The sequence below is a fragment of the Bombyx mori genome, chromosome 10 (assembly GCF_030269925.1).
Source record: "Bombyx mori chromosome 10, ASM3026992v2".
NCBI classification, from domain to species: Eukaryota; Metazoa; Arthropoda; class Insecta; order Lepidoptera; family Bombycidae; genus Bombyx; species Bombyx mori.
This window is the reverse complement of record NC_085116.1, coordinates 7,034,479-7,047,202: the sequence shown is the minus strand read 5'-3', so window position 1 is coordinate 7,047,202 and position 12,724 is coordinate 7,034,479. Positions and strand designations below refer to the sequence as shown.

At 34.1% G+C, this 12,724-nt stretch overlaps 1 protein-coding gene across 3 annotated transcripts in view; it reads left to right on the top strand.

The window, feature by feature from the left end:
- Positions 1-557: 557 nt before the first annotated feature.
- Positions 558-12,724, top strand: part of LOC101741402 (Ca(2+)/calmodulin-responsive adenylate cyclase) — a 98,203-nt gene continuing 86,036 nt past the window's right edge. For 2 of the 3 annotated variants that reach the window (XM_038013423.2, XM_038013421.2), the window contains exon 1: positions 558-823. The gene's annotated coding sequence lies outside the window, so the exon portion shown is untranslated. The remainder of the gene's footprint in view (positions 824-12,724) is intronic. The other variant, XM_038013422.2, reaches the window with a different exon arrangement.

Sequence of the window (12,724 nt, the reverse complement as noted above, 5' to 3'; positions counted from 1 at the left end):
CTGAAGTTAAAGTATTAAATAAATCGACTTCCTGGATATATTCGATTTGTTAAGCTGAATCTTTGCTCTGCGTCGAAGTACAGTAACTAGTCAAATAAAAAATATAGATGGAAATCCACAATATGTAGATATTATATTTGGCGATTTTTCTGTTCTAAAATTTCTATGACTATCTTTATACTGCAGATTTTCCGGAATGTAATAGAGAAAAATATTAAGTTCTATAATCATTGACCACTTAAAAATTAAAACTTAAGTGTTTATTCTTCCTTAAATATTTACGTTTGTTTACCTGTATTTATATCGCCTGAACCTACCCGCATAATATTCTTATTTATTAAATTTAATTAGTATAATATTTTTTACTAAGAAAAATGAGTAAAAGGAAATGGCATTAACTCTTAAAAATAGTGTTAGTATTCAATTACTTTAATTACAAATCCATTCATACTTTTATTTTACTTCATTGAAAATTCTTATTCCCCGTACCGCGCGCCGCACTACCACCCCGCCTTCCATACCCAACTAAATGAACGGCGCGCGCCCGCTTCACTCATCCAGTCATCGAGCGGCAGTTGTGGGAGATGCTATTCGACATTTAAGCGATTTTAATGAGATAAAACGGACATGCGCGCATAACTTCTCAATTAGTGACTAAAAACAAACTATACTACTGGATTTCAGTGTCCGAACATATTCTGAGTGTAGTGTAAACATAAATATTAGGTAATATTTGTTCTTGTGCAGTGTTTATGTTCGTTACGCGGCGCCCGATCCGTCCGGCGTGCTGGAGGGACGTCGCCCTCGAGGATTCTTACTAGAGGTAAGTTGAAGACCGAATATTTTTGTTGGCGTCCGTTCTATGTTACAAACTTGCCTTATCGAATGTGAATTACCTACTAGCCGCCGAAAACCGGTTCTTTGCTAGTAGATGATACTACAACAAGCTCACGTAGAAAATTGTAAACCATAAACCTTTGTTGTTAAAAACTTTTTTAAGAAGTTAATCAGCAAAAAGTATTTTCAATATTATCATTGTGGAATAATCCGATGTGTTAAAGATTTCATGTTGTTTCAAATTGTGGTTACAGTGCTAGTAATCCTATAGGGAAATACTATTTAATAACAGCTATATGTACCTATTGCATGCATCTATTAGGGTAATGGAGATTACATTGTGTACCTTCAAAATTTATTTTAAGCTATAATATTTCACCACTTCATAGAATTGTCTACTCTCTATCTGTTTCCACTACGCGGCTTCAAATCTAGTATGTTGTATTTCAATATTATACGTAATCTGATTCATAAAAGGACATTGTAACTTAATACATTGTAATTTAATTAGAGTAAATCATAACATAGATAAATATTATATTAATTACGTAATTAGCATTTCCAATTTCATTGTTCAATGGTTGCCAATTTGTTATCAAGATTTTATCAGAAATAATGATGTACAATACAAACGACTAAAATAATGATTTATGATTGGTAGTAATAAAATAGAATTTTTAATTACCTAAGGGTATATAATAGTTAATATTATCATAGAGTTATTGGAAAAAAAATTGACAAAATACATACATTCCTTGTAATATGGAGTATAAATACTAATACTAAGGACAGGTAATGAAGTTGAAATTTAGTTGCTTCACTGCATTCATGCTGAGAAAATTCTCGAATATTTAGTAACGTCCTTGAACTGTAATTTAAAAAAAGTCTTAAAAAGATTAGGCCTTGTTAATCTTACTAAATTGTTGGATATTAGTGTATTACGAAAGACTAGAGATGAAAAGTAATCTGTTCAAGTAAGCGACTCGGGCGTAACCTAGTTTCGTGGGTCACGCCTGCACAGCTCACCTCACTGATCTGCTGCTCACCCGGTGAAATGCTCACTCGCTTGACCACACTATAATCCAGATTTTCTTGTTACACTCTGCAAACAGGTTGAAGTGTTTACAATTCAATGATATGCTCTAGAAAACTCTTGGCAAACTTGAACTTTATCACGAGTACTTAATCTACAAATATTAAAAGTAAAAAACCATAATGCGTATTTGTTACGGCTACATTGTACAAAACGTGTTAAAGGTATATTTAATGAGAAATAAAAGTCTTCTTTGCCGAGCATTCGTTGTCCTAAGGATTCTTCAAGATTTCAGATTTCAAATTGACAATAGTAGTTATCTAATAAGGACCTATTAATTACAGACTTTTAAAACACCAATAAAAAACGTCATTATCTACAATCAAACGAAACCTGTTCTAATAGCCAATATCCATTTCTAAAGTAATAGTGCTACGGCGCGGCGCGTCCCTTTCAGTCGCTGTGAGGCGTTTTTGAGGCACTTTTATTGCTGCACCGGCTTGGTTGCATCCGCTCATAAAATTTAAGTGTTTGCTTTGGTTCGAAAACTTCCAATTCTGATTTCCTATCAACCTTTTTCAATACGAAACTTATGATTTTTAAATACCGAATATTAGCTGTTAATGAACTTGTTGTAAATTAGGTATTGAATTGAAGAGGGAACAAATTGATTTTCTCTATAAAAACGTTGGCCTAGTGCCAAGTAGGCTTTTGTGGTCGGGATGAATTTCGGATAAAGTAAAAGTATATTGTAAATTTTGTAAATGATTTGCTTGCCTGCTTTAATCACAAACCGCTTAACACAGAATAGGCCGAGAGATCCGAAGGAAAGCTTTTCATCGGAAAACCTATTGTCCAAATCGTTGGACATGATATAAAAATAAATATTGACCGTTCTAAAATTACATAAAAAAATTACACAGGTGATACTAAAAAACACAATTCATAATGTAACAAATGAATAGAAATTGTAAAACCTATTTATTATGTTTTTTATTGCTTATATGGGTGGACGAGCTCACAGCCCACCTGGTGTTAAGTGGTTACTGGAGCCCATAGACATCTACGAAGTAAATGCGCCAACCACCTTGAGATATCAGTACTAAGGTCTCAGTATAGTTACAACGGCTGCCCCGCCCTTCAAACCGAAAGGCATTACTGCTTCACGGCAAAAATAGGCAGGGTTGTGGTACCTACTCGTGCGGACTCACAAAAGGTCCAACCGCCAGTAAATTTAGAATCATTAAGTCAGTTGGAATCATCATGTTAAGTTATTAATGATTAATGTACAGATTGACCTTCTCCATTTATCGCCTTGAAAGTCGAAACTTTACATCAAACAACATATCTGAAGTCATATAAACACGACTGGTTTCTAAAGACTTGTGATGTATCTAACTTCCTGTTTTGTTGTGTCGTACATTTTTAACTCGCAGCGTGTCGTGTGTATAAAATCATAAAAAACAGTTAGTTATCTGTCAGTTTTTAAACTATAAGAGCGAACATAACTTTTAAAAATATACGCCTCCGCGGATTGAGAACCTCATCTTTCTCTTTATGCCGGTTTATTCATAGTCGAATAGCGTTAAACAAAACACGAACTTACAAACGTTTTGTGTACACTTTAAACAGAAACACGTACATTATTTGAAGCAGATATAGGCTAGATGGTGGTAGCTAACTGTGCTTACAACACGCTTACACCAACCATAGTAAAATGTAACAGATTTAACATGTAAACCATAGCCGTTAAAACTAACTCGTTTTTGTGCTTCTCATGCTAAAAATAAATTGTATGTGTGTTTTCTTGTTTAAATGCCCATCCGAGCTTTGTAGCTTGTTCCTTCAAGTTATACAACGGTGTACTAACTAATAAATCGCGTTGGTCGTATGCGAGTTGTTTTTATTTGGTGAGATTGAGAGCTTAGTATGTTAGTTGATTTTAATAAGATAAGACACAAGTTCGAGGTCCCAACTGGTCTCTTGTTTGCAAACCGATCATTCCTAATCCTATAAATCGAAAGGCATGCATGCTTCGAGGTAATAATTAAAAATCAGCTGAACAGTAATGCTCCGAATCATTGTACGTGTATATCTGGCTGCAACAATTACTGCTTTAGGGTAGGATGGTATTTTCATCTATCTGCGATTTCAATGTGGTCTAAAAATTTTAATATTAATTTCGGTCTTATAATAACATTTTCTGGAATTTTAGGGCTTGGGCGAATAATTCGAACATTTCGACCATTGTGGTCTTTTGTGTTTATTCCCTTGGTCTCTCCACTTCTCACCGCCGCCGGCATAAACAATTAAAAAGCGTTCGAAGAAAACAGCCTTCAGACATGTTATTCTGGATATCTATTGCGAAAGATGTTAATTATTGTCCGTTCCAGGATCTCGCACTCATAAAGTATGTGATGAATAATTTCACTTGCCCCAAATGTAGAACCGGCTAGTTGTGTTAAATGCCGCCAAGTTAATTTTACGTAGGCACTCCCTAGTGCTGAAATGCCCTGTGGGGGCTTGAAGCAAATGTTTCAGTTGACTTTACAACGCTTTCCGGACTGATATGAGTTATATTCACTAAGAAACTCTCGTTTGTGCTAACCCCACGACACTCCATTTCATTATGGCTTTCTTTGTGGTTCCTTATCTACATTTGTAAATCTAACTATCATAATAGAAATAGAAAGAGAAAGAGATCAGTAAAGTAGACTTTGACATCATATGTAGTGAACATACGTACATAGTATGCTATCAGAAGTGTAAATAAATCAATTATTTTTTTGCCCTAGTGATGAACAAATCTTTTAGACTTTCTTTTTTGTATACTTATTTGTATTTATTTCTTTTATTGAAACTCTTCCAACGAATTGTTGTAAATGCTAGCAAAGTTACAAGTGTTTGTTGTAACAATTTCGAACTTTCCGCCTCCGAGACTTCAGAGATACATAAAAGTATGAGTAGTGTAAACGTGTACCTACTCCAACTTTTTTATTTATTTTGTTTAGCAAGGAGTATTTAATGTTTCAGCCAGAATCAACGAAGAATTTTAATTAATTGTTGTTATTATATTCTTTCGTCTGTCAAAACATTGTGAACACAATTGTCACGAAGCCATACACAATATTCATAAAATAAAATATTAAAAATTCTAAATGTTAATAGTGATACTCTGATGCGATTAGGAGATTCACAAAAAAAAATAGGTCTAGTTATTGTTGCATTTTCATAAAACTCACTCAATATTGAACGCGGTCGGAAACGGGGCTCAAACATTGTTGAATTATGGAATTGAAATAATTGCTAATGCTGTTTTAATGATTGTATCTTGCCTTCATCATCTTCATTCAGACTTTTGAAAAATGTAGCAGTTTTTATGCTAAATAAATATGCAGTTTTATCGGCTTTTTCATATCAACAGTGCAGCAAATTGACATTCCAAAGTCACAATAAATTTGTTTCCAAGCACAACATGAATTAGATAGGAGCCGGATGTCACATTATTGTTTAAGCAAATTATCGATAAACACTTTTAACTTTAAGCGGATGCCGAATATTCAATTCCATAGTGCATAATTCACTTCTAAGTGGATTGACATAATTGCGCCCTTGATCCGAATGTATTTAATGCATACATATATCGAAACATTGTTTTGTAATATAAATTAATATTGAAGTCGTCGTGGCCTAAAGGATAAGACGTCCGGTGCATTCGTATGTAGCGATGCACCGGTGTTCGAATTCCGCAGGCGGGTACCAATTTTTCTAATGAAATACTTACTTAACAAATGTTCACGATTGACTTCCACGGTCAAGGAATAACATCGTGTAATAAAAATCAAACCCGCAAAATTATAATTTGCGTAATTACTGGTGGTAGGACCTCTTGTGAGTCCGGGCGGGTGGGTACCACCGCCATGCCTATTTCTGCCGTGAAGCAGTAATGCGTTTCGGTTTGAAGGGTGGGGCAGTCGTTGTAACTATACTGAGACCTTAGAACTTATATCGCATTTACGTTGTAGATGTCTATGGGCTCCAGTAACCACTTAACATCGGACTGTGAGCTCGTCCAACCATCTAAGCAATAACAAAAAAAAAAACCATTTTGTATGAAAATAAAGGAATTTTATCATAATTTTTGTAATTTTTTCCCTAACCATTCCACTGAATAATAAAGTATTAATTAAATATGTAATCTGTTAGATTTGACATTGTATAATTCATAACGTCGGCATCATTCAGGTGCTTGCGGGATAGCGAAATGTTGCTCCACTTAATAATTTCGATGTTGTTTTCGCAAAAAGGTTTCTCTTTAATTTTATTTGCTGTTAAGTGTGAAATAAAATACACAATCCACCACAGGAAAAGTCTTTATTTACCGTAATGGGTGATGGCTTCGTTCCAAAAGATTTTCTTGCCTAAGTTTTATTTAAAAATACTAGCGACCCGCCCTCGCTTCGCTCCGGAAACATTAAATTTTATTATTGATAGCTGAGTCCCGCGATTTTACCCGCGGTTATTATCGTACCGCGGGTGAAACCGCGGGGCGAAGCTAGTCTAAAAAAAGTTACTCCTTATATCATCAGCTACCTATCAGTGAAAGTCTCGTCAAAATCGGTTTAGCCGTTCCAGAGATTAGCCGGAACAAACAGACAGACACACAGACAAAAATTGTAAAAAATGATATTTTGGTGTATGTACCGTATATATATTCATATGCATGTAGTTAAAAGAGGCTATTTCAATATTACAAACAGACACTCCAATTTTATTTATATGTATAGATTTAACGATCTATGGCTCTGCCATATTTTATTCAAAAGTCAATAAAATACCGTTTATTTTATTTTAGAATCATTAAAAGATGATTGTAGAAATTGGCAATTAATTCCATTGCTATTTAATAGTTTGAATTCTATACTCGACGTTGCAAGCATGGGCTACTTTTATCTGTTTTTTTTGTTTGTTAAATATGGTGTGGTAATTATTTCATAGTACACCGTGCACCAATAAAAAATATACAAAGGGAAATTTTAGGTCATATGTTTTTATTAAGAAGAGACAGTTATGCGAAATGCACTTAATGGACTATGATGGTTACTTGGTTTAGAACCTAGACCTATAAGACTTTAGCGTCGGAGTGATGAGTGATGCGACTATGCCGGTGTTTAAATCACAAGTTTTTTAATCAAATGTGATGTTCATGAATGACTATTATCATGAAAGGATATCGTCACCGTGGTAGTAATTTTGTGATAGTTATCAAATTGAAAAAAAAATGTGTGCCGTCACGGGACGCCTTGCAGATGTGGAACATCGACATTATTTTGTAAAAGTAATATGCAGAAAAGAACAGATTGTGATAGGAACTAAATATGTCATAATGATAAAATATAATATTACGAAAAAATAATTTGTTTTCAAGTAAAACACAGTTTATGTGTACTGTAGTAAACAAAAAACAACACTGTATACACTACGGAGTATAAACTATACGTATCCGAGCTCAGTGTAGCCAGAGAGATGGCTTAACGCCGGATCGAGTGGGAGAGAATCGCACAGTCGATTGCGCATGGCGACGCGTCGCCACACCGTACACACTACTGCATATAGACTGTATATATATACCATCATATAGCGTGGCCACGACATGCGTCCCCACGCAAGAAATCGGTTTTACGTGCGGCTATAGATGTTTCACATAAAAAAAAAACCTAACTTACGTAACTTAGTAACATTGCGTAACTACTGTACAATTGTGACATATTACAAATGTTAAGGTGGTTGGCGGTAACGATCTGGCGGTGATCTTCACGGGCTTCTGTATACATTTAGCACCAGGTATGCCATGACCGCAATAAAAAAACTCAAATCACTAAATACCGATATTGCCTATAATCCGTCCGTATATCCTACCCTAGCTGTTCTCCGTAATTCCTATATTTAGCACTGGTGGTAGCCGACGTTGTGTGTATTGAGTCCACATGAGTTGGTACCTACGTCCTACCTATTTATCTTATTGAACGATGTTCTCAATAATAACTTTGTATCTCGTAGCAAACATTTTTATTTTGTTTCTAATAAAAAACATCTATTATACATGTCTTATGTTTCGTCTCCTCAATGTAGTCATTGTTGGCAAAAACTTAGAAAATATTAGTCATTGACGATATTAGAAAAACGAAAATAATGAAATTCGTGATTAGGATCACAGCCAAATACAAGAACAATAAACTATGTTTCGTACGTAGAGTAATTAATTAATTAATTAATAGTGCTTATTTGGTAGTATAGTTTTAGTAGTATAGAATATATATTATAGAATAAATACTGTTTATTTGTAATAAATACTCGACTCGGAGGCGTTACCTACTGGGTAGACTGCTATTAGTTAACTTGTCACTGGTCTTTCTCCGTGTCCTTTCGATGAGATCCCTATAGTATGTATGGTATATTATAATAAGTTTAATACCAATCCTAAAATTTTCTTATATGTCTTTATGTGCTTAGATTGGTGGACGAGCTCCTAGCCCACCTGGTGTTAAGTGGTTACCAGACCCCATAGACGCCTACAACGTCAATGCCGCCACCTTCGAGATATGAGTTCTAAGGTCTCAGTTTTTACAGTACAACGGCTGCCCAATTCTTTAAACCGAAACGTATTACTGCTTCACGGCAGAAATAGATAGGTTGGTGGTACCTACTCGTGTGGACTTACAAGACGTCCTACCAGCAGTAAATATATTTTGAAAGGTTTCTGAAATACCATAAGATGAGTAGCTTCAACAAGTATTAGGTTATTTTATACATTTATCTATAAATAAAGAGGAGCGTTACCGAGTTTCACTAGCATACTTATAAAAAGCGAGAAAACGTGCGTCCGAAAATAACATTAAATAAAATTGATAATAAAGTGAATAACATCCACGTAATAACGTAAACTTTTTAAAATCAAATAGTATACGAATCTGACTTTTTACTTTCCTTCGTTTAAGGTTGAAAAGGACGCGAATCAACAATGGCTTGATTAAAAGCAGTTGACACTGCCTTTTTTTATTAAATGCTCTGTGATAACAAAAAGCGCCGACGTCCAATTTTCATATAATTGAAGTAAGCCTCGAAATTATTTCCATCTCAAGGCAATGCGAATCTGAACTCGAGCACAGGCGCTCCCTAATGTCAGGGTAGGTTGGAAAGATACATTTTTTTTTCTGGATTTATATTTAAATTATCATAACATTATACGGAATCAAAATAACTAAAACTTAATTTGAATTTAAAATAGTCTTAAAGAAAAACCGAGAGAATACAGGCTGCTTAAAATAAAACATTAAAATTTTCTTTAATTTTATTCTTTTCTATGAATTTTAATCGCGAAAGCTCATTGTAATTACTGAACCTTCTACTTTAACTTAAGATGCGCATTAGTCGAAATTTTGATTTATTTTATTTTTCCGGGTACAAGGTCATTACCTAATATAACCAATAAAAATGTATATGTTAAAAAAACAGACGCACTAAACTAGATATCAGCTAGAATAACTTTTATTAAAGAACAGTGCATTAATTTATTCAATTACATTGAATATCCAATTAAAGCTGGAGTGTATGATTAGTTTGTTGACAGGTAAGATAATAATTGTCAGCTTATCTCTATGGCACTTGTGACATGTTCGTCAATCAAGTACAACTTGTTTCTGTTTTGTGAATTAGATTATAATCTAATATGATTCTTTTAATCTCATGCAGTGATTTAATAACAAAAAAAAATAGTTATTCGTGTTTTTATTTTTTATATTACAGATTCGTGATTAAATTGAAATGTCATAAAGGATTATTCTTTTAATTTAGTAGTTATAAACATAAAATAACGATTCAAAATTTTGCATGCTGCATATGAATATATAGTGTCAATTTAGATTTCACTTGGAAATAATCTAGCGCAATTTATATGCATTTAATCTTAACGAAATTCGTTTAATTTTGACCGAGTAGTTATTTTTTTTACATGAATACTACTAATCAAATTTATTTAACGTAGGTAGAAAGATAATCACGATGTAGAACATTTTAAACATGTTTGACATTGCCTGCGTCATCAGGGGCATATGCCCTTGACAATGACGCCCTGGTGGCAGATATTTCCTAAAGATTTTGATTTTTGGCCAAAGAAAACACCTTTTTGCACTTTGTTTTATGGCAACGAAGAGAGAATCTAATGGATAGTTTTATTTAATTATTTGTGTTGGGCTGGAAATATCAACACGTATCACCTGACGTTAAGCGGCTGCTAACACATGTGGATACCTCTGTTCAATTAGAGATAGGACTGAAACTTAAGTTCTATTGGTATACAACAGCTACATCTTTGTAATTCATATTTTTAGTATTTTTTTCTACCTTCCTACTTTTACCCAACTAAATACAAATTTGTTTTTTTTAACACAAATAATAATAATAATTATACAACCTAACATTGTAAATACTATGCTTTAGATTTAATTTAATTTAACAGTAAATCAGATTTAGCACCTTAACGGATTTTAATTTTAAAGTACTGGCGTCTTCCTATATAGCGCATCCTTACTACAAACCTTGAAGCTTTGTGCTCTTCCACAGCGGACTTCGAGAGTTCATGTATCATATACCGTCGGGTTTTGTTTGCGTCGCCCTTATGATATCGAACTAGGGTTGAACAGAGTTATCAGTGGTAGACGCGACGGCTTAACCGTGCCTTCTTGCATTGACAGAAATGCAATGTATTTTTATATTTTTATAGGTCCGTTTAGACTGGCCGGTTTTTCAACATAGATCGCAAACGGTACTCCTTCATTGAATTATCCGAATAGTAGACGTATTTATTTTGAGAACTTGTTAGTTGTAAATTCAACAAAGAATGTAGGCGGAAAGCTTTTGCACGGCGCGAATAAGTAAATAATATTAAACGAGAGAACATATTACGATGTCGCGTGTATGTACCACTAGTATTTATTAATATTTCGAGGTGACTAGCTATTTTTATGTGGCCACCGCCCGACTGTTTGTGATGACAGATGTTTGACTGTGTATGCGTTGATTTAGTTTTTAGCATTAGGATGATAAAATATTCGAATTACGTCACAGTGTTCGTTCAATAAACCTTTTACGGTTCTATGTTTTATTTGTTTATATATTACTAGCGGCCCGCTCCGGCTCCGCTCGGATCTTTAACAAAGATTTCAGCGATATTTGACGTTGTTTTATTTTTAAAAATAAAAGAACACTTATTGCGGAATTAAAATAATAATGTGTTCTACAAAGTCGTAGTACATTATTTTATTCTATCATCAATCGTTTTCACAGGGCACGCGATGTAAAGAATGTTTTAGGTAATTTTTTTTAGTAAGGATCCCTATATTTTTTTTTAAAAAGTTACGTCATTATTATTGTCATATGCCTATGTCACTCGCCGGGAATAGTGTAGCTTCCAAACATTGAAAGAATTTTTCAAATCGGTTCTGTAGTTTCGGAGCCTATTCAGTACAAACAAACTAATAAATTTTTCCTCTTTATAATATAAGTATAGAAGTATAGATACTGATTTTAAGCGACTCGATGTTCTGTAATGATTTTTTCATTCAAGGTTTGAACACCATGAAATATGTCGCGCCATTTACGCTACACTGGAGTACTACAGCATTGTTCAACTACTATTTGAAGATCTATTGTTTGGTGTCGCGTGTGTGCAGTTGTTAGTTTCATCAGAACGAAGCTCAGTTCTGCGATCTAAAATTGAACAATGAGAAGTTTCACTTTGTTTTCGAAAGCATTTGAAACATATACGCGTGCTGATTTGTGACTTCCAGAAACGATTGTGTATGATTTGTATGTTCGTCTGTTCCCATATTGTTTAAATGCAATGTAACGAGTTAACGTCCGTCAAATCGCGGGGAACATTGTTAATGTTCCACCAAGCCAATCGTTCATTAACATATGAAGTAGCAATCGTTGCTGACTATGGAAATGTTGTGTTTACGGTCACAATGTCCACGGCTCGAAGCCTTACGTGTTCTAATATAATCATCAACGTATTCTTGTCGAAGTCTATTTAATATTCGAGTTTTACGGTCCCTTAGTTACAGAAGAATAAATTATCAACACCTAAGTTTTTACATCTCGTTTTTGAGAGCACTAAATCTAGCTTTGTTTTCATCTAAAATGAATATAAAAATCGCTTTTTACGCGCAATTAAAAAAAAAAACCTAACTAAAATAAATTCAAATTGTACTGAAATCAACTTTTGTTTATCTACACACGCTTCGAGTGGCTATTCTGGTTTCACCTTAACTGGTGGGCGAACTCACGGGGCTCAGTTTGAGAGAAGAAATCTACAGAAAAGTTATTGGTAGTACTTACAACTACTACAATTTTTTTCTCAGATCAAAACATTCTCTCGTCAACAACAGCAGTATTACGATTGAACAGATTAAGAGGGCATTTTACAGTTGTACAATATACAAAAAGCATATTATTAATCTACTTGATCAAACTTCAAAACCGGTTCATCGATGATAATTGTGTCTGTAGATGGAGACAAAGCGTTCATTGTGTTTGCTCTGCAATTGTCTTTATAATTGCATTGATACAGGTCGCAATGCTATTAACCTAGCCTTTGCCGACTGCTACCGTAAGTGGCATCTTGAATTTTAAACCCACATACATAGTCTATTACGCTACCAGTTACTACCAGAAACTTTAAAAAAGTTTAGTTTAGCAACATGAATCAATTTTAGTGTTAAGAATACAACGATTGAACAAAAGAGAGAATCGATATAAGAAGATGAGAATATCATCACTATATTCGAAGTCAAT